This window comes from Labrus bergylta, chromosome 15, assembly GCF_963930695.1.
Source record: "Labrus bergylta chromosome 15, fLabBer1.1, whole genome shotgun sequence".
Lineage (NCBI taxonomy): Eukaryota > Metazoa > Chordata > Actinopteri > Labriformes > Labridae > Labrus > Labrus bergylta.
The window spans coordinates 20,841,937-20,863,686 of NC_089209.1; the positions used below are offsets into that span (position 1 = coordinate 20,841,937).

General features: G+C 41.8%; 1 protein-coding gene across 13 annotated transcripts in view; it reads left to right on the plus strand.

The window, feature by feature from the left end:
* The window catches only part of nrxn3b (neurexin 3b), a 312,178-nt gene that overhangs the window by 211,155 nt on the left and 79,273 nt on the right, over positions 1-21,750 (plus strand). The gene's annotated exons all lie outside the window — the stretch shown is intronic.

Sequence of the window (21,750 nt, forward strand, 5' to 3'; positions counted from 1 at the left end):
AGTGTTACAAAAAGTACCACTCTTTAACTACCAGGACATTTCCTTCCTTTTGGATGTCCTTTTGGAAACCTTGTAACTTTAAAAATGTTTCTTTGAGTTATGAGCCAGAGAAAAGCGACAAACTAAAAAAGGGCTGATGCCTTTCCTGCCAAAACCACCAGACTCTTAAATCTCAAAGCAGCAATTTCCATGCTCTGCAGTCTACTTATGCCCACACATACATGTGAACTTGTGTTGCAGAGCGTAGGTCAATCACCAATTGAATTGGTGCTCACTTACAACTGATGTTCATTTCTACTGAATATGATGCAGAGCAGTGACCATTCAAGTGCCTCCAGTTGTCTGGTTAGAGTTCTATGAACAGGAAGCAAAGAGACTATCACTTTGCCCTTTTATCTTTCTTACAGCTCTCAAATGGAGTGGAGTCATTCAATTTTAAGTCTAAGGTCTGGTGGAAGCCAGTGACTTCCATTAACTCCATCCCTGTGAAGTAGTTCAGGAGGTAGAGCATCAAAGAACTTTAATTATCCCGCCTTGCAGTGAGAGTGACAAAGTTATGGAGCTGTGGTGTTTTTTTTTTTTTCTGGGGGGGGGGGGGGGGGAGAGAGAGAGAGAGAGAGAGAGAGAGAGAGATTTACTGTAAGAGGGAAATGAAAGGACAAGACAAAAAGGGGGGGATACAAATGATATAGATTCTGTGCCATAATGCTGGCTTATCTGCTTGATTTGCTTTCTTTATGCTTTCAAAGGACCCTCAAGGTTTTAAATTGCTTCCTTGCTTTCATTATCTGCTATTTGATTGGATTGTGGAGCCCTGCTGAGGAATGCCATCAGGAAGTAATGGGCACATCTAGTTTTATTATTTTATTCAGATTTGGTCTTTAACCTAGATAGAAATTCACCGACAGAACCACAAAATATTCACAGCTGTTAATAGCTTTGATCACAGTGACAAAGTGGTAGACTTCAGTGTACCAAAAAAAACGTGCATATATATTCCCAAAATCATAAAACTAAACCCTCACAAGGACAAAATACAAACAAAAAAGGGGGGATTTTAGGACGTTGGCGCACAGCTTTTCTGAAAAAAAAATTAAGAGAAAAAAGAAGCACATTCCCCCTCTCTTCTTTTTAGTGGGCCAGCGGAGAGCGATATCGGGACAGACATTCCGACAAAGTGTTGGGGGGGAGGGCGGTCTGTTGGGAGATGGGCGGTAAAGGTCAGGGACGGGTAGAAGGCTCTAGCACAAGGACATAATTGGCTAGGTAGAGAGCCAGTCCAACACACAGGAGATAGTGGCCTGATGTAGCTGGAGGGGAAAGCAAAGCTTACTGAGGGAATTGGAGCCACTGGAGAGAGATGTGTAAAAGTCTTGACAAAGATTGTTCAGTTCTTTATCCGTCACCTTTGTTTTCCTACTCCTCTGCAACTCCTGGAGATCCCTACTGCAAGCCGTTTGCTATCTCTCTCTCTTATTTTTTTGTCTCACTTGTCACATTCCCTCCCTCTCTCCCAACGAAAACTCTTCAATTCTTTTCATATCCAAATCAATTTTTTTTTTTTAGATTCTTCTCTCAGCAATATTTCACAGCCGTCAACGAAACTTTAATGCAGTCAAGTCTTTCTTTCTTGCCTCCTCTTCCCTGGAGTGTCCACAGACTTCAGGAAAGACAGTTCCAACAGAATACCAATAACCTTGAATGGTGCAATAACCAGCCAGCAAAAAATCCTAATGTGTGTGCTTTTGGATAGAATCAATCCTCGAAAAAAAGGGGATGATGCATCATTTACCGAATTATCCTTTTTCATCCATTACACAATTGTTTTATCAAAGACTTGCTGGGATGTTTCGGCACCTGCTGTTCCTTCTGGCGCTGCTCAGGTGGCATTGATAGCTTTAGCTGTGCTCATTTGCATCGACAATGAGCGGCAATAAAAGCTTTATAGTGAGTTTCACGAACCAAAAGTCATGACTACCACCACCTCCAGCACACTTATGTCTCAGGTGTGTTGCCAAATATTGACTTTTGTGGCTTAAGGGACGTCTGCATACCATTACATCCTGCTTATGCATGCAGAAGTACATATAGAAATGGTCCAGTAGAAAGACACCTACTTGACTACAGCGACCTACAAATTAATGATCATGTCATGCATAATAATAAGCGCCTCAACGTCAAAGCTAAAGAGCGTAGAGGGAAGAGAGCGAGAGCGATTAGGGTTAAGGGCAATGTGATAGATGCCTATCATCAAACAGAATTTAAATCAGAAGTTAAACAGAAGTATAAAAGCACCCTTGAGCAGTGAAGTAAAAGTTGTGGGGTAGAAGGCATCACCGAGGGAAAAGTGGGCTAAAGATATAGACTACAAGACAAGCCTTGCTTTGGGGAGGGAGGGGGATGTTGGCCCATCAAACTATCCACAGGCATTGATTCAATGTGACTGCTGTAAGTGGTTGTAAGTGAGGAAATAGTCCAGCTCTCATTGGCCTTGACTTGGAGATAGCTCTCTTAGGCTTACACAAGTTAATGGACTGTAAGCACAAGGTCCAAACACAGGTTCTTTTCTACACCCAAAGGTGCATAAGTGGATCCCTCCGTCTTTCTAGTTAGATGTGACCTGTAAATTGGTAAGAGTGCAGTGTAGAAGGTTTTTACCTCCAAGTCTACAAGGTCTTCCTTCATTAATTGGTATTTGATAGCCCACTTCAAGTTTTAATTGGTCTTTCCAGTGCTCAGCTTATCTGAGTGTTACAAATCACTTCATGTTTTAGTCAAGATCAAATCTTCCATCACAACGATGGAACAAAGCGAAGACACAAAAAACGTTCCTCCTCCTCCTTTCATGTCTTTCCTCTGTCCCATCCGCTGTCAAATGCTTCTTCTCCTGATAAAAGCAAGAAAAATAAAGACAAATAGTCTAAACAAGACAGCACAATTGGTTATCTCGCAGGAGCTCTTTTTGCATCAGTGTAATGTTTTATTGATTTATCAGCAGCGTGAGAATGATCCATTTATCCCTGTCTCAGAGAGAAATATGAGCGTTGTTGACGTGTTCTGGCTGAATAATCCTGGTATTAGTCCAAACCGAGGAGTGTCAAGATGAGGCGATTCAGCTGTTTGAGGTAGAGTGGTAGAGGTGGTGTCCAAATGAGGCAACTTTGCCAGTAGCACCGGGGTTTTCACAGAAGCCATGCTTTACCTGAATTACCTGCAGTGCTGAAAAGGGTCCGTTAGTTGTGGCATTTCAAGGAGCTCTTAGTGAAATCAAATATGACATTTGATTAATTAAAACCCTGGCAGTGTTTTGGGGACAGCAGATTAGTGCTTAAAGATCCAATTAAAGTATTTGGTGAGAGAGAAGCTCCAGAGCATGTTGGTTCTCCTCTCTGATATATATATATATATATATATATATATATATATAGTGTATCTTGCAGCCAATCTTGCATCTTGATAGTGATGATAGTGATGAAAGTTCATGATAAGGAATTACCCCTATCCCCCATTTCCACATAGTCTTTGTGTTCGGCAATTGAGTCATTTGAACCGTCTTGACGATGCACGTCCTGCGCCCCCCCCCCCCCCCCCCCCCCCCGGGTCTGTTTCTGGAGCGTGAGTTCAGCAGAGCGCAGCCATGATAAGCTGTGAACAAGGGACCACAGGAAATAGAAATAGAAAAGATGCCCTAACAACATGTGACTTTGTTTTTTCATAGTTGATTTGCTGTCCATTTGTTTCCTGTTTTAACTAAATGTTGATAGAGTGAAGGTATATCTGATTGGCAGTCTCTGTATTGTCTTTAATTTTGAAATTTACAGAGTGCCATGCGCATTTTCTTGCCTGACTGTCCAGTTCAATGTATTCTCTTCAGCTTGACGCTATTTGCCTAGGGGGTCTATCAGAAATAGACTTGGTGCATATTTGAAACTGAGCAGAGCGGAATGGCGCTGCTGGCACGCTCCAGAGACGGAGAGCGGTGCGTGCTGTGGAAACACGATCATAAACTAGAGTGGGAGCGAATGGCGAGCAGGGCGCTAACTGGCTATGTGGAAATTGCCGGTGAGTGCTACCTGAGGCTACAGACAGCCATTAACTTTGGCTCCATCCACAGCTCCTTGACTCTTCTGCCCTCCTCCCGCCCTCAAAGACTAAACAGGATTACTTAAGTGTCATGTGGTAGTCAAACTAGCGAGAGAGGGAAAGAGAAATATTTAGAAGCAGCATTTTAGAAGTCATCTCTAATTTTCAGTTTGGCCTGATCATGCTCTGTGCAAATATTCTGCAAAACAAACTGACATAAAGAGAGTAGAGTTTTTCTTTGGAGCTTGTTTGTCTAATCTCTCCCACTTGGTTTTGCAAGCTCAGATAGCTGTCTAAATCTTTTATTAGATTCAGATCAGGCTAGAACAACCACAGTCTTGATGGAATAAAATGGGGGATATTTAGCATTCAACTGTTCTTTTTCTAACAGTAACGTTGATACAAATTACCCCCCTTGAGTAATAGAGTTTTTCTCCCATTTTAACATGCAAACACAGCTGGCCAGAATGAACAGGACAGATAGTCACGGGAGGTCTGTGTGGAGAACGTTTGTGTGAGAATATTGCGATGGGTAATGGGATGTGAGGCTTCATATATTTCCATTTCTCTCTTTTCTTTTTTTTTCCAGTTTCAGCTATACACATTAACAGGTTATTTCCCAACAATAACCCTTTCACTCCTGCCACCCTAAGTTACGACGCCGAACCAGATATCTTGCCTCAGCGGCCCCTTCATCTTTCAGCTATAGAGCTCTCCACTCCGGCCATTAGTGAACCAATCAGCATACTGTAATGTAAATATTTGCCTGAGGCTATTGCATGGGACCTGTATCCAACTGAATAAACAAAGAGTCTGTATGAAATTTATGCTTGCAGTCTGAATATGCAAACATGCTCTTGCACCCATGCACACAGTTTCACCTCTAGTAACAGACACAGCCATGCACACATGGAGCTAAGTCAATGCCATTCACCAAATGGAGCAATTCCTTTCTGCATCTAAACCTCATGAATGCCACTCTGCCTGTATAGAAATGCCCCCAGTTTGAGGAAGCTCTATTGTACTTGCTGGCAGGGTGCTTGTGGTGGTCTTGATGGAACAAAATAAAAGTTTAAATTGATCAAGGTAATGCAGAATTTTGACAGAGCAAAACGTTCTCCCCGAGACAGCTTTGATGTTTTTCGGTTTGTTTCAATGTTTGATGTCAGGGTTGCTCGTTGAGTAGATGTACACATGCTCTGTTATGGCAGTTATGCCTTCTAGTCTCATCTTTCATCCTCTCTCTCTCTCTCCTTGGCATCTTTTTCATTTAGAATTCCATTATTTTCATATCCTGTTCTTCTTTTCGGAGAATGTGTAATCCTGTGTTTTGAAATAATGAATACATTTGAAGTGCTGTGCATTTAAGCTCTTCTATAAAAAAAAAAAAAGGCAACGTTGCTCTGAGTCTATTTGGAAGTCTGGCTCATCACCCTCTTACGACTACTGTGATAACAAGTAAATGATTCAAATCCCCCCAAAACAACAGAGTGTCCTCTTTCAATATAGGATTTTATAGGTTTAGTTAGAAATGTTATAATATGATACGATGCAATACAATAGGATACGACGTCTTTCATTGTATGTGGCAAAATTTGAATTTGACTGATACATTGAACAGCTATAGCTGCCTCACAGTATTATAAACACCTCTGTACTGTTGTCCTGACCACTGTGCATTAGCGAACCTTTGCTGAATGCAGTTGTAGTGGTTGCTCTTCAGGTTGTAGTACCCAGTCTCTGACTCAGACTTCTTAACTGAGGATCTGCTACCTGCTTGACAGAGCGTAAGGTCAAGTGTGGCAATGCTACTTGGGGCGTCTTGGTTGTGCACTCGGGAAAAAAGAAAAGCTTTAATGAGAATTCTTTGTAGGTACATCATACTGTGGGTTCCTGTAGGAACAGAGAATTGACTTGAGTTGACTACTTACTAACTATTTTGAGTATTTACTTCAAATAAATGGTATCAGATTACATCCAGTGTCTGATCCAATAAGGATGGATTGCGTCTGCTAATAGCTCCAATAATTTTGCCTTCTTTTATCGTGCTATCTGCTCCATCTTAAGGTCTATTTCACAAAGCATATCTCTCTTAAAGTTGTCCTGCTTCATGCAGTTGGCTCATCCTTTGCAACTTCATGTTGTGCACCTTTACTTTGTGCAGCACTTGGCTCTCATGCTGACTGAGTAATATTTAATCCATGTAGGATCAGATTATTTCTTTCAAAGAACAAGTTAAGATAGAAACAACACCTTCATCCTCATCATGCATAACTGCTCCAGACCGTCTACACACATATGGTTGAAGTGTTTTACATTTTAATAACAGAAATGACAAAGTGCTATTTGCAGACTCAAATTCATTTATTTTTAAGTAACTCAGAAGAAGAATTGTTGTCATGAAAACAGGAACGTTTCCAGAGACATCTCTTACAAATACTGCGGCGCAGTTACCACCCAGTCTCAGCAGACGGTAATTTTTCACTTTAAATACGCGTGGCTATTAGCGCCAGTGTTTGTGAATTACACACTTTTTGCAGTGAGGCTCATTTGCATAGAAAGGGGCAATTTTTTTCCCAAATCTCTGCATAATGGATCATTAAAATACGCACAAATAGCACCAGCGCACAGATACGCTGTTTGATTTGCAGCACAGTTAGAGGTGCTTTTAACGTGTGTATTGGACGGTATATAATCCTGGTATTAATTGAAACTGAGGAGTGTCAAGATGAGGCGATTCAGCTTCCCTCATTTGCAGAGGTTAAGCGGGCGCTAAAGCTGCACAGTCCTTTAGTGAATCAGGCCCTCAATGTCTTGTTATTCTACTCCAGCAGCCTGTTTTGTTAGCTCAAGGTGAACAGCCCTACCATCAGTTATAATACAGAACATATACCTTTTGTCCACAACAACATGCAGGAAACTATTACTCTCTTGAGCCTCCTGTTAAGAGTCCTCGCATGTAACGCTCTACAAGTAATCTTGTTTGTGTGTATACTGAACATGCATTAAGCTACAACATAAAAGTTGTAAGATAGTTATTGCACCTCTCTCATCGTCTGTGCTGCTATGTATGCCTCCCTTGGCACAGTCAAACACATGCCTATCAGTATTCATATCCAACGCTGCAGTAAAATGAAGTCAGATCCTGATAGGCGCTGTGTGACTGAGGCACCTGTTGCCCTATTGGCTCAGCCTGCAGATTGATGTCTTCCCTTTGATGAAACAAGAGCTCATGTCTAGACTATGCAATGGGCTCTGTCACCTTGCCTATCGACTGCTACATATTTAAAGTGTGTAGGTCATTGAACATCTACATTTTTTTTTTCAACAGAAACAGATTGTGTGCCTATAGGTGGGTCTCCATATGACAGGAGTGGTAATATGTTTTAATGAGCTTGGCTCCCAAGGGCAGTGGAATTAATTTCTCAATTTGGACTGAGAGTAAAAATTGTGGTTTCTGCTTTGTGCCAATTTATTGTCCCAGGGCAAGTAGGGAAAAAATTGAATTATGATATGCCAAACTATATTTGAATGATGCATTTTTTGGTAACCATTTTGTCAGAGGTAGCTCAAGGCTTCTACCATCTGAGGCTTTTTTTTGTCTTTCCTTTGCATTTGCTCATTTCCATGCGTGCCATAAGAGCCGAGATGTGTGCACGCCCAGGCTGAGGGATTGAAGTAAGCTTTGTACAGTTTTGCCTATAGTCTCTGTCCCTGCTATCCATGCCACTGCGACAATTCCCACATCCATTTGACTCACACAGAGTGGCAGATTTCTTTTGCCTTTCATGAGCTGTTTAAAGCCGCTGTCGCTCGCTTTAAATTTCTCGTCAGTTCAGCTAAGTGCAGCTTCAAAGGAAGCAACTGGGCTGCCTGGTATGGGTAGAGTCTAGGTATTTGAATGAAAGGTTGATAGAAGAATAAGAAAAAGAGGGATGGTATAAGAAGAGAGGGAAAGACGGGATAAAAACACTTGGTAGTTTTTCTTCTGTTCATACAGACCCTCATTGAAAACCCAAACTTTGGATTAGGAACTCCAACTCTGGTCACTTCAGACATTAATACGGTAACAGACAGTTTTTAAAACAGGTATATAGTTATACATTTGAGAAAGGAATTGGGTTTGAACAAACTATGTTATAATTCTTAAAATCACCCCTGAGCTGGCTTCATGTTATTGATGATGTACAAAAATCCCTGGAAATATGGAATCACAAAACTTTCAGAAAAACATCTTGATCTCTCAAACAGACAAAATTGTGATGTTTATATTCAACACATTTTTAGAACTTTGTCTCTCCTCAGGGTATAGTAACCATTTAATCAATTTTAAGGTGTTCTAGCCTACTTTTCTTTTGAATAAGTAGGCTAGACCCAAATTCAAATTCAAATTTAGCAACTCTTTCATGCAGCATAATGAGTATTTTGGGAGACTCACCAAAGTGTATGTAGGAACAAAATTAAATGTAAGCACAGGCTTTCAAGCACTCGAACATCCATAAACACACTTTCAATTGCAAGCCCATCAACATGCTGACACACACAGAACAGAAGCAACAACAACTTGGAGAGCTTTTTGGCTTAGCTTTTAATTAGGCCGACACTAAGACACTGTGAGAGGCCAGTATGTTCCATCCCGCTGCCCTCCTAACTCCCCCAGGCCCTCTCAACCTCACCCCAAGCAAATTCAGCTAAGCCTTGGCCACTGATCAGCATACACATCCGCATGCAATTCCACACAAGCCCACTTCATACTGCCAAGCTCTCATGTGCATGCAGATGTGGGCAATCTCCAGGAACACGTGCTCACTTGGAGTCTTTGCCTTGTCCTCATGAGACTGGCATTTGCCCTCTTGCCTATTGCCAATCCATAACCGGCGCTTAAGTATTCCGTTAATTACAGCTTTCAAGAAGTACCCTTTACCCCACATCTGTCCCTTCCTCCCCTCTCTCATCGATTTCAGCTCCTCTTGTTTATTTGTAGATAGGCTGTGTGGCAGTGGCCTTTTAAGCATCTATCTCTGTAGCTCCATCCCGTCCCCTTCTCCTAAACCTATTCTCCCCTTTTTGATAAAGGATTGGAAACCGATAACAGAGGAGGTGGTGCAGGACCGACCTCTCTACGGCTTTGTGGCCAAATGACTAAAAGGAGATGGATTGTAGCTCCGCCGCCACATTTTCCTCCCATGGATTCAGTCACTGTTTTGTTTTGTCTTGGTCTCAATGTCCTTGGAGCAATTGGAAGAACTACCAGCAAGTCTTGGTCCAAGTATAGCTGTTCAATGGTGGAGGAAGAACAGTCGGGAAGAGAAGAATGGAGGGGGGAGAGTGGAGGTGAATTGAAGAGTGGGAGGGCATTAATTATAAGGTTGACACATTCAATACAGGGCTAAAGTCAAACTACCTGCCGGAGGGAATTGGAAAACCACGGCTACTAAAAAACCTTCCAATATCAGAACCCAGTTGCAGTGAAAAAGACTCTCACTCCCACCCTCTGACTCTCACCCCCAACCTGCACACTAGATAAATGATTTTAAGCTGGTTATAACCATAAAATAAATGGAGGGAAGCCTAGGCCTGGCTGTACTTTGGAACCCTTGCCTTAAAATCCTATCAGTAAACAAAGTTGACTACACCAAACTGTAAAGTTTGACTGAACTGGATGGAATTACCAAAAGAAGTTGATCAAACCCTACAGGCTGCATCAAACCCTACAGGCTGCATCTTGATACCATAGGGGATTAACAATTGATGGTAAATGCTACAAAAATATAAAGCTTGGTTGGTGTTTTTTAAGTGATCATGAGCAGCAAAATGCTGCCTGCTCCCCTTATTATCATTATAGTATAAAGAATAAATAAGACTTTGACATTTTTTTGAAGCTCTGCTGTATGTTTGATGCATTTGCCACTTACTTTGAACACTTTAGTCCAAAATCAGTGGTGCTTCTTGCCTCATATGAAGGATTCTGAATTCATTATAGTATTTTCTGGACTTGTTTGTTTTTTTTCCTATCATTTTCACCAGTGCTGACTGTGTTATCAACTATACATAACCCTAAACCTGTATCTTTGCAGAGTTTTTCTTAATTGTACAAACATTACGTTTCACGAGTTCAGAGTTATTGTCATTGTCGACTTAACCGATACCAACTTCCACAAGCACATCCAACTCTCACTGAAAGTCAACTATGAAAGACCTGATCACTAAAACTCTCACCTACAACTGCATGGACAAAAAAATATCAATGCACAAAGGTGAAGCCCCACAGAGAGATGGATTCTGATTCACTATGATGAATGACCATTACCCTGGACTGATTGCTTCCATTAAAGTATGGCAGACTGGTGCACTTAACTGTGGATCCCATGTACCTTACAGGTTGCAATGCATGTCACACTGAAATAAGAGCTACATGTCAGAACCAATCACTTCATCAAGGTTGCTATTGATGTCAGCTTAAATTGGAGAGTTGTTTGGTGAGAAAAGCAGGGCCACAGTGAATGCCACCTTTAATGTTACTGTAGGATTGAAGTCCTTGGCTCGCTGGGAGGCAGCTAAGTGAACTTTTGAAAAGTAAAAACTTGATTGAAATATATTTTTCTTCTGTTTCACACTCCAACCTGCATTTTCTTTTTTCACGTGTATTTCCTGTCAGTAAATGATGGAGAGAGTGCAGTAGGTGTGGGAGGTTCATTTCTTGCACATTTATTATTTCTGTTAATTAGTCGTGGGAAGGAACTGCTCGTGGGTTAATCAGTGAGCTGTAAAGGTGTTTTTGATGAAGGTATGGTCGAAAAGTTGTCAGAATCGGCACAGACATTGGTAGCTAGAATGAAGGGTTGCCATGCCAACATAAGGCACAGCTGTTTTATCTTTGGAGTTGACAATGAAGCAGTGTTTCAGCTGGCAATCATCAACTTCAGACTAAAGGAAGGCACCGAGCATACATAAAAGGTTATCAGGTATGTTTTTCATCCAAAGTTTGATTTTGATCTCAAAAACAAAGATCTGTATTGTCTGCTTGTTTGTTTTCCCCTGCCAGGAAGAGCCATTACTGTGAATCGCATTTTAGGTTCAAGTAGTACTTTTCTATTTGATGTTGTCAGTATCAAAGGGAAGATTAGCCCTACTTCAAAATAGACGCTGATTCCTTTTAGCATCTATCCGTCCAGCTCTCTAATCCATTTTCTTCAAAGGCAGGTGGGTATCTGAGACAGAGATACTCAAATAGTTTAATAAATAATGACTACCTGTAATTGAAATACACAGCCGGCATTTTAGAAAGATGGATGATTTGACAGGGCTGTCATATTAAGCTAAGGCTTGTTCTCTCCTTCAACCTGTCACATTTTGTTTGTGGATGCCAGCTTCCACTTAAAACTTCAATTACTTTTTAAGAGAAGGACCTACATGAAGAATGCCGCCTCGATTATCACTTCACACATTGTCAGTCTAGTCCAGCGGAGGAGGACAGAGGCAAAGAAGTTACGTAGCTTTCTTTGACATCAGTGCTTGAAGTAAAAAAAAATACAGGCATCAACTGTTCAGCAAACACTAGAGCTGGTTTCTAGGTGTAGCAAATGCATTAGCTGGTTTGACAGATAGTCAATCCATCTTGACTTATTACTTTCCATGCATAACTAGTCTGAGGCAAACAAACCAAACTACCAAAATCCATTTGCTGCTGTGGCTTGTTGACATTTTGTGAAAACTAACACTGCAACAGTAGCTGCCTTGCTGGAAGAGCATGATCTTTATTCAGCCAATGTGTTTCAACACAGCGCCTTAAATAAACAGCCTGTGTATACCTGCGAAATACAAGAGGGCTACATCCTTCATTGACCATCGCCAAATAAAGTGAACATTTAGTTTTTAAAGAATGACACACTTGAAACAGCAGAGGTGCAGGATGATCAGTGGCTTAAACTAAAACACCATCACCCAAAAAATCCAAGAAAGAAGGAGAGTATTTTAAGGAAAAGACCAAGCAAAGTTGCATTTTCTAGAAGACAATGGAGTATAATGGAGTGGAAGCACTGCAGGATCTTTGAAGTAAGCGGAGTAGGGTGGCTGTGGATCAGTGGTGGAGTTGGTTGTCTATCACCCAGATGGTCCTGGGTTCAATCTCCAGTTCCTGTAGTCGCCTACTCAAAGTGTCCTTGGACAAGAAACTTAACCCCTATGCATCAGTGACGTGTGAATGTGTATGAGTGGATTAGTTAATACTGATGGATGCTACTTAGCAGCCCACTCCCAGCAGTGTGCAAATGTGTGGGTGTGACCTGCGGTTTAAAATGCACCTTGAGCAGTCAGAAGACTAGAAAAGGTTCCGTACATGCTCAAGTCCAATTACTTAAAGGTGGTTTATCTTCATCAAGGGTGAATCACTTCCTTACTTTTATCCAGTAGGATCGTTTATTGGACCAATGTGCCTTGGGTCGTTTTTAGAGGCTAGGTTGCAATCAACATATTTTACTGAGTTCACATGTTACTCATGCAATAAGCACTTCTCACAATGAAAAGTTTACATTCTTTATCAACACTCGCTGATTACATAATTGATATGCTTTAGGTCATGCAAGCATAATAAGCAAGTTTTTCTCTCTGATAAAACTTAATTTATAATAATTAAATAATCAGAATTTTTAAGCACTGCTATACAGCAGAAAAGTTTGATTTAGGTGGCAGGGACTATTTGTTTGGCTGGCCATGCCTAAGTGTTTGTATATGACACAACCGAACAGGATGACCAGAGAGGAGTCGGGCTTATGTGGGTGTTACTTTTAAATAAAAGCTCAAATCCTTTTGGAAAGCACTGTTTGCACAATCTAAACTTCTAACCTCTTCTTGGACGAGAAAAAAAAATCAAGTTTGTAAAAAGTTCAGAATGAGTAAATGTGACCAACTGGGGTTTGAGTCATAAAGGCCTTGGGATAAGATCAGTAGCTGAGGTTGCTGTGTTGTTGCTTGTGTACGAGGGCCTTTCAGTCATTGCAGAGAGAAGAGGGGGGGGGGAGACAGACTGAGACAGACTGGGAGAGAGTGAGGAGGAGGAGGAGAGGAGTTCTGGGCTCTCTGCGAAGTCTTGGCAAAGGCAGACAGGCTGCACTATCCTCTGGGGAAGATTCAATTATAAATGATGCTTCCACTCGGAGCCATCTTGGAATCCCTTATTCTTTAGGAGATCTTCTTCACCTAATCCTCAGCAGGGTTTGGTGTGGCCCGTCTCTGAAGTGATATGCCTCGCACACATTGTGTGTCATGCATTATGAATGATGGGAAGGAGACACTCATGTCCTAATTTCGCTGAGAGCAGTGTGAACATCAACACTAGAGCTGACAGAATGCTAATTTTCTTCGCCATAGAAAGGAGCAGGATTGAGTCAGGTTTTACACAGCTTTAACGTGCAAGTGTCCCGACTATTTATTTGCAATCATCAATTTACGTCAGCTCAAGCCTCTCCACCTTTGCCTCCCGTCTTTGTTCGCCTGTCTCGTTTTTTTTTTTTTACCCAGCATCCTTCTGCATCTCTTTTACCTTCTTTCCTTTCATCTCTGCGGCGTCTCTCTCGCCCTTTCTAAAAAGAAATCTACTGGTGGCGGCGTTCAGCATTAAAGTCAGCAGACAGGTCTTCTTTTGTAGCCTAGAGTGCTGCGTGGATCTCAGCTGCAACCACCGCCACCCTCACCCCTTCCTCCCTTCCTTACAGCCTCTGAAATCCTCTTCAGACCCCCTTCCCTCTTCCTCATCCTCCTCCTTTTTTTTTCCAGAGAGAATAGGAGCTGACATCTCCAGAGAAGCGAGAGGGGAAAAAAAATCATTTAAAGCCCTTCCTCTCTGTCCGCTCACTGCTACAACAGAGAACAGTGTCAGTAAATGCAGCAGGAGGGGGGGAGACAGGGAGGCGAGGGCGAAGACTTGCTATCTGAGTTTTCGCAGTAATGAGGGGAGAGTTGTTATGGCTCACCTTCTGCCGTTCAAGTCTGTGAGTGTATGTGGGGGTATTTTCACTTCTGTGTACTCACGTTCGTGCCTTCGCAGTGCTACATGAAGTGAGGATACATGACTGTTTGGTTAATGGGTGTCTGTGAGTCGATCCTCCTGTTCTTCTGCAGTGATCTGAGGAGGACTTGACATGCCTGTGAGGAAGGAACCCATTCTTTTTCCAGCTCAACATATCAGGCTTATCTCCCACTCTCTCTCTCTCTCTCTCTCTCTCTCTCTCTCTCTCTGCGTCTGTGTGTCTCTATTCACCATGTCTGTCCTCCTTCTTCCTGCAAAGAAAGGCTCCTTCACAACTCTCCCCCTGCACTACCTCAACACATCTCCCGACTTGTGCCTGAACAACACGATACAGATGGTAAATCAAGCTGTTCGCCATGGAAATATGTCAAGTACGTCCCCTCGCCCACGAAGGGTGATGAAAAAGAGAGGAACTTTTTTGACTGAGCTAGCCTACCGTGTGTCTCATGGTTGAAAGTTAATCCATAAACAATCCAATAACATACATTAAACTTAGATTTTCAAGTACAGGGGAAAAAAATAACCCGTTTATGAAAGATGTATGATCATGCTTGAGTTTTTTAGCTGTTTCATTATGCTTAAACAGGAGTCTAAGGAATATCATTGAAATGTAAGTAATACATTTTATGTTTCCATCGAGGGGAGATATGGATTGATTACCCCCAGTTTGCTGATGATATAGTTCCCATCATAATCTGCTTAATTTAAATCAGAGCTGTTGTCTAATAAATCAGAGTGAATAAAAACAGCTCTGTTACTTGCAGGGTCTTAATATCTTAATATGTCATTTGAAAAACTGCTCTAAGGACAGCTTCTGAAACAGAAATCTCAATTTACCACATGACAGATTAAAAGTTAAAAACCCTTGAATCAAAGAATACCATGAGAGGTTAATTTGAGTAGGTATTTAACTTGAAGAGAGTTAACTTTCAATAAAACATGTTGCCAAATTATATTTGATGTCAACAAATCTGTGTAAATAAAAGTATCGATCTCTTCTTGGCATCTAAATTAAAGCTCCTTTGAGGATTCTTCAGCTGGTTATAAAAAGACTGAAATTACTACTGATGCCCCTTTATGATCTACAAAGCAAACCAGACCAGGGACATAAACATTGATTATTTGTATGTGAAAAATGTGTAATGCCTGTAAACCGCTGCTGCAGGGTAAGTGTCAGAAGAGGTGAAAAACATGCAGAAAGAGATATTTTATTAATTTCGACAGTACAGATTCTTAATAAGTGATACATTTTGTCAGTTGAAAGAAAACCGGATGATACGCTGTCTATGTAGGCATGTACAGGACAAACTTAGCAAATAAATAAAAAGGGAACCCTTTTGTCCGCGGGGTGCGCCAAAATCAACAAAAAGCAATAGTTCAAGATAAGAGTTTTTAATAAGACAAAAAAATTTGTTCTACACAGACTCATAAAAATGTTGTGGACAAGGTATTACAATAACATCTAGCAACACAGTTCTACAGCATCAACAATAAATAAAGAGAGTTAACTTAAACCATCATGGTGGCAGATTTTATGTCACCACTGCCCTGACTACTGCATGACTTTAAGCTAGTTGTGCCTGATAACGTGGCAACTGAGTGACCAGAGTGTTACACCATCACAGAGAAAACTCAGAGAATTAAATAAACCAAATCGATTGGTATTCATTTCTAACTATTAATAATTCATACTTTTTGAAGTTGATTTTCACACAAAAGAGCAAAACATTTCTTTGTTCTATTTCATAGTAAACTGAAAATTGTGGTCTTTCAGACAATAGAGGCAACTCAAGCATGTGCACTTCCGTCCCTTTTATACATTACACAGTCCAAAAAAATGATGAATAAATGAGGAGACTATTTGGTAGATTGACCAATAATACAAAAGTTGCAGTTGCACAAAATGTTCATTGAGCTCTCTTTCTCGACATTTTTTTGGATCCTGTCACCTGCACTCCCTCTGCACCTCCTCTGCACAGCACCGACAGCCAACTGCAACAGAACCGTCAGACCTAGATCTCACTGCAGCAAAGAAAAAAAGGGCCTTAGCTTCTCCCGGCATAGCTGGATGACAGTAGCACTAATACAACCTCTGTTGTATCTGACTGCTCAATCCCAGCGAGTGGAGCTGCTGCCCAGCGGCTCAGACTTTATCATCCTGGTCACTGGAGCTGCTCTGCAACCAAAGCAGGCTGGCAGAGCCTCTGAATCGCTGTTTTTTTTTGTTGCTTTTGCTAGTGGGCACTGACTCATAAAGTTAGAATATGACTCTGATAAAATGTTATACAATATAGAATAATCCATACAATTCTCTGTACGTGCTGTAGAGACTGGGGAATCACTTTTTAAGATGGAATTGACTGTGTTGGGTAATTGCCGGGAAGCTTTCTGCCACCTTTTGATATAAATCAAGTTCCCTTTAGGTTTCAGCATAAAAGTTCCCTTCCAGCAGTCAAGCCTGATATAATATACTGACATACATATAAATTTTAATTAGGCTGAAAATATTAGAGTGTAAAATAGCAATTTTGCTAAGGGCAAAACATGGTAGAAAACCATAAACCAATGTGGGTTTCAATCCAACTCTGTATGTATTTTACCGCCTGGTTTCAGCACATACATCATAATTCCACCCAGGCTGACTGCATACTTCTTCCACTTCTCCCTGTGCACGCTCTGTCCATTCCGTCTCTGTTTTCACTCTGTTTTTCTGCCACTTCTATTACCCTGCTTTTTGGCGCGTGAATCCATATAGTGTGATAATGCTACAGCTTATTATAAGAGAAAAACAGACAGTGTAAATCATTCAAGGCTGGCTGTTTTCTTTACACAGCCGTTTTTACACATAACACCGCCCGTCATCAATCATAGTCTGCATTTTGTTCAGTGTCGATGATGAGAGATGGGAACACATGGCCGCCATGTGAGGCCGCAATGCAGACATGAGACATACGTACGATGTGCAATGTGTGTATGTCATGTAAAAGTCCAGCTGCACACATAAACATCTATAGTGTTTTAGCATTTTGCTGTAAACTTGCTCCTGACATCTGATTGAGGAGAGAGAGAGAGAGAGAGAGAGAGAGAGAGAGAGAGAGAGAGAGAGAGAGAGAGTGTTCAATCATAGATCTCGTCCCTCACATTGTCCCAGAGGGGAGAGGCAACAGTTGGAAATATGAATTATGAAATGATAAAAGGTTGTAAAATTGAGATAAATCCCGGTGATTACACAGCTTGCTATCTGAAAATTTGATTCCTCCGACAATGATTCCTCATTGTGGCTGTGTAAAGGACAGCAGGCCTAATAATTCCCCATGTAGGAAGCGCGGCAGGGAAAATGCATTGTGATGATACACTTCTTTTGAACGTGATTGAGGAGGCAATTACGTTTTCTTTTTTTTTTTTTTGCATCTCACTTTCAGGAATTCTTTTTTCAGGCTCCTCTTTCCTTTTTTTCCCCACCTCATTCTCCGATGGCAGAAAATTCGACCACATCAAACCGTGTTTGTCTTCTTCTTCAACCCCCCTGGGGTGCCAGTGCTGCAGAAAGCCCAAGAGATAACAAGGGGAAAGACATGAAAGCACATAAACAACACACGCCAAGGAGAAAGCAGAGGAAGTGTGTATGCGCTCGTTGATGTGTGCATGAGTTCACACTCGTACGTGTCTATGCAGATTACTTTGAGTGCGAGCGTGTGCGTGCATACTCACACGGAGAGTTACAGTTTAAAACATTTACCCTCTGCAGCTTTGTTTTCTTGGAGTTGCAGACAGTGACACCTGTTTCTTTGTGGCCACCCAAACACACGTTCACACGCACCACCCCACAAAAGTTAAAAAGAACACACTCTCCACCGTTGCCTCCCTGCAGGCTGTGCGGGTAGACAGACAGTTGCAGTCTTTTCCAGCTGCCTGTAAACAGAGAGTTTTATCACAGCATGGTGCGAAGCCTGAATACAACTAATTACCCAGTTACAACATGCGCACCATGGTAGCTTCTGTGCTATGTTTGATCTTGTGTTCATAGCATTGTAGCAATGTACAGTTTTAATGTGTGTTTGAGGAGAGCGGGGAAAACATGCTTGTAAATATTGTGGGTAAAATCTTTTGGGGTTTCTTTGTCTTAGAGTTCTGTTGAAGTTATCTCAGTGAAGAATTGTCCTGCTGGTCAAACGTATTGAAACGACTGACCTTCAGCCAGTCCTGGCTCCCCGTGAGAAAAAAACCTCTCCTTTTTTTTCTTCTTCTTTGATATCACGTGGGGGAGCCTGAAGGACAGGACATAGTTCTGCTTTGCAGACAGGTGTCCTGACCTTCTGTCTGCACTCCCACGCCTCGGGGGACCTTCACGAAATAGAGGCCAAGGCTTTGACCCAGTCTCTCATCTACAGTTTGTCTCTAAACGGAGGAGCACTGCAGATGCAATGAATCACCAGAAACACTGGAGAGTAATGTCAGTATTTTTAACTAACAGCGTATATTTTTAAAGCTCATGTAAATAATTTCACATCATCGTATTAATCACTTTCAAAGATGAACTTAACTATTCACAGAGTCTGTGTAATAAAAAATGCAAAAGATAAATAGTGATTTTGATCTACCATGTTTTTGTTTGTAGTCCGAGGTAAATTTTTTACTATAGCTTTTCAGAATGCTAAGATGATGTTAAGAGATGTTTTCTCAGTGTAGGGTTAGGGTTATTAAAATAATTGGTTGTAATGCCATTTGAGAAGCCTTCAGCAATCATCTGAGGATGATTTTGCTTTTTACCCAGCACAATAAACTGACATCTGCATGAAAGCACAGCTCACAGTCTGCTCTGAGACATCTCCTCAAAGCTCCAGCTTCATTCTAGTCAAGTTGCTAGTTGGACTGGAAAAATTAAAAAAGCAAGTCTTGACAGGAAGTCCTATATGGCTAACCGCTGGCTACACTGGAAGCCCCAGGACTTGTCCATCACTCCCAGAAGCTACGTTGTCGTTAAATGTTAGCCAATGCATCCAAGATGTAAGAGTAATGAAAGATAAGACACTTTTGGTCCTTGCTTTTTCCATGGGGCTTCATATCTCCCATCACTGCACTTACAAATCAATGGAGCACCCATATGCTGCAATTAGATTTCAAATGGCTCCCCTCTAATGCCCACTGGCCATTGCAAGATTGCATTATTCAAAGATGGAGATGAAAGTCCCCTCTGATCCACCAAAATAACATCTTGTGCAGTAATCTGTTTGTAGATTTGATTCCTTTGATGATATTTTCCTTGTGGTTGAGCATTTCACAAGGGCGTCATGACTGTGAGAACCACATATGTTGGATGCTTTCAATTCTGCTCGTCATACGTTCAACTTTGTCAGTAACGATGGCAGTAAGTTGTCCATCTGTTAAACAATGCACAGGAAAACCACCAAAAAACAAGAAAAGTCATAACAAGAAAATCTAAAGCAACAAACAGTAAACTTTAAGACCAATTTTTAGGGGGTACACCATGTTTTAAAACTTTCCATCGATTCGTGGATCACGTGCGGCCCGAACAGGACAGACCGCGGATCAAGCGTGATCCTTTTCACCAGTACTTGCACGTTTGAAAGGTTTTTGCTTGAGTGTTGTGAAATAGTTTTGCTAATGTAGACTACAAACAGATGCTGAACAGTGAAACCACTGAGCGCATTCATTTCATTTTAACATAGAAAACCTTTTTTTTCTCTTTCTTCTTCTTTCCTGCTTTTGTGAAGCTTATTTTTTAATATCAGATAAAGAAAAACTAAACCTTGAACATGTCATTGTTTATTAACAGTTTGGGGCCAGGTTAACACCTGAGGAGGTGCTAGTTGAACTAATTTAGAGTATGTGCGCTAAAATATGCTGGAAAAGTTAAGATATGCCATTGCTTACCCTCACTTTCATCTAATTAGTCTCCCTACAAAAGCGTGGATATGCATTCTCTTGCAGCTCCTCATATCCACACTCGAGTAGCTCGCTCGCAAGTGAAGTTATTCAGATAGAACTCTTGACCTTGGGAGTTTAGCCTTGCAGCCACATTTCTGCATTTCCTCTCAGTTGCTAACCATCCATGAAAGTTCTTTTTCTCTGTTGAAATCTTGAGATGAGTATCTGAAATGATGCCACACTTGATAGTTTTCACACACTGAATGCATAAATTGATATGCAGCGGACTTCCTCTCTGTGTGGAGATACAGCCGGTGCAGTCTGGGCCCGGCGGGTTCTTGGAGAAATGTGCAACATTTGGGCGTCCTCTCTCTTCTCTGTACTTGTGCATATAATCACCCACTTGTGTGATTGTATGTGAGAAGGCATCGCGTTCGGGTGGTATATGTGTGTGCAGACGTGTTTGCAGACTGTTATACTCACTTTGTGCATCTGTGCTTCCTGCCTGTGTGTGTGTGTGTGTCAGATGCCGTGCACGTGGCTGCCTGTGTGTGTTTCATGCTGAACATTGTCTTCTTGAAACACTAAGCAAATCTCTTCAATGTGATAATTGGCTCCCCGGGGTGCCTGTATCTTTTCTGCTCATCATCGTCATCCCCTCCAGGAAAAAAAAAAAGGAGTGTGTGTGTGTGAGATGAGATAGGCGAAGTTTACTCATTTGCCGGGGAAACTGATCCCAAGTCTGCACAAACTCTTTTGGCAAGAAGAAACTTTGAGGCAATGAGACAGCGGGGCCAGATCCGGTACAACCTGGCTGCAGGCTGCTATCTGCCATCTTTATGGCATCAGGGCCTCGGTTGCAGCCGGTCGAGATGCAATGGAGGATATGAGCTATTTGAGGCAGGTGATACATGATGCAAACATCAGCTGCAATGTCATTGAGAGCAATTGAGATTTTATTGTTTCTACCAGGATAAAAAAAAGAAAAAGAAGAAATCTCAGAGGGAGGCGTCTGTGTTAAACCAGCCATGTTGGGTTATCAGTTACAAGCAGTGAAAGCAGTTGTTTGAGGCGTGGAATGCTTCACTTGTTTAGATATTTTTCCTGTCACATGGAACGACCTTAGCCGGTGGTTTGCATTGCTGGCACCTGAGGTGTCTGAAATGCAGCCCCGTTTGTGGGCCTGAAGGCAAATAGAGATGCTCATCTGGTGGATGGAGTCTCTCCCTCTCTCTTTTATTCCCTTCGCATCCATATGTTCCCGCAGTCTCCAGGGGATTGTGGACCGCGGAGCAGATTGTTGGCCGCTTCATAGGGGGAAACAGCGAGACAGCTGGGCACCCATCACAAGGCCAAACAGATGTTCAGGTGACTTGGAGAGGAAGTGATTTGAAAAGAGCGGGGTGGGGGGGGGGGGGAAGTGATGTGGAAGAGAAGAATGCAGAGGCTTAAGAAATGAATACATAAATTCATTCAAGAACTCTGGGACTTCATTAGCAATCCCCTGTCAGTCTCCGAGGTGGGCCAAATGCTTCCCACTTACCTGAGGCCACAAGAGCCTGTTTGGTCTTCCATATTGATCCACCCACACGTCTATCTGCTGTAGGTCTATTGCCTTTGATCTCTTGATTATCTCTGCCTGAATGTGGACAAGATGGCAAAGAAGCTCAAGGATTCAGTGCTTTAATTCTGACGCACTTTAGGGGATGTTTCAATTTTGGGATTTGATCCAACCCTGCAACCATATCATG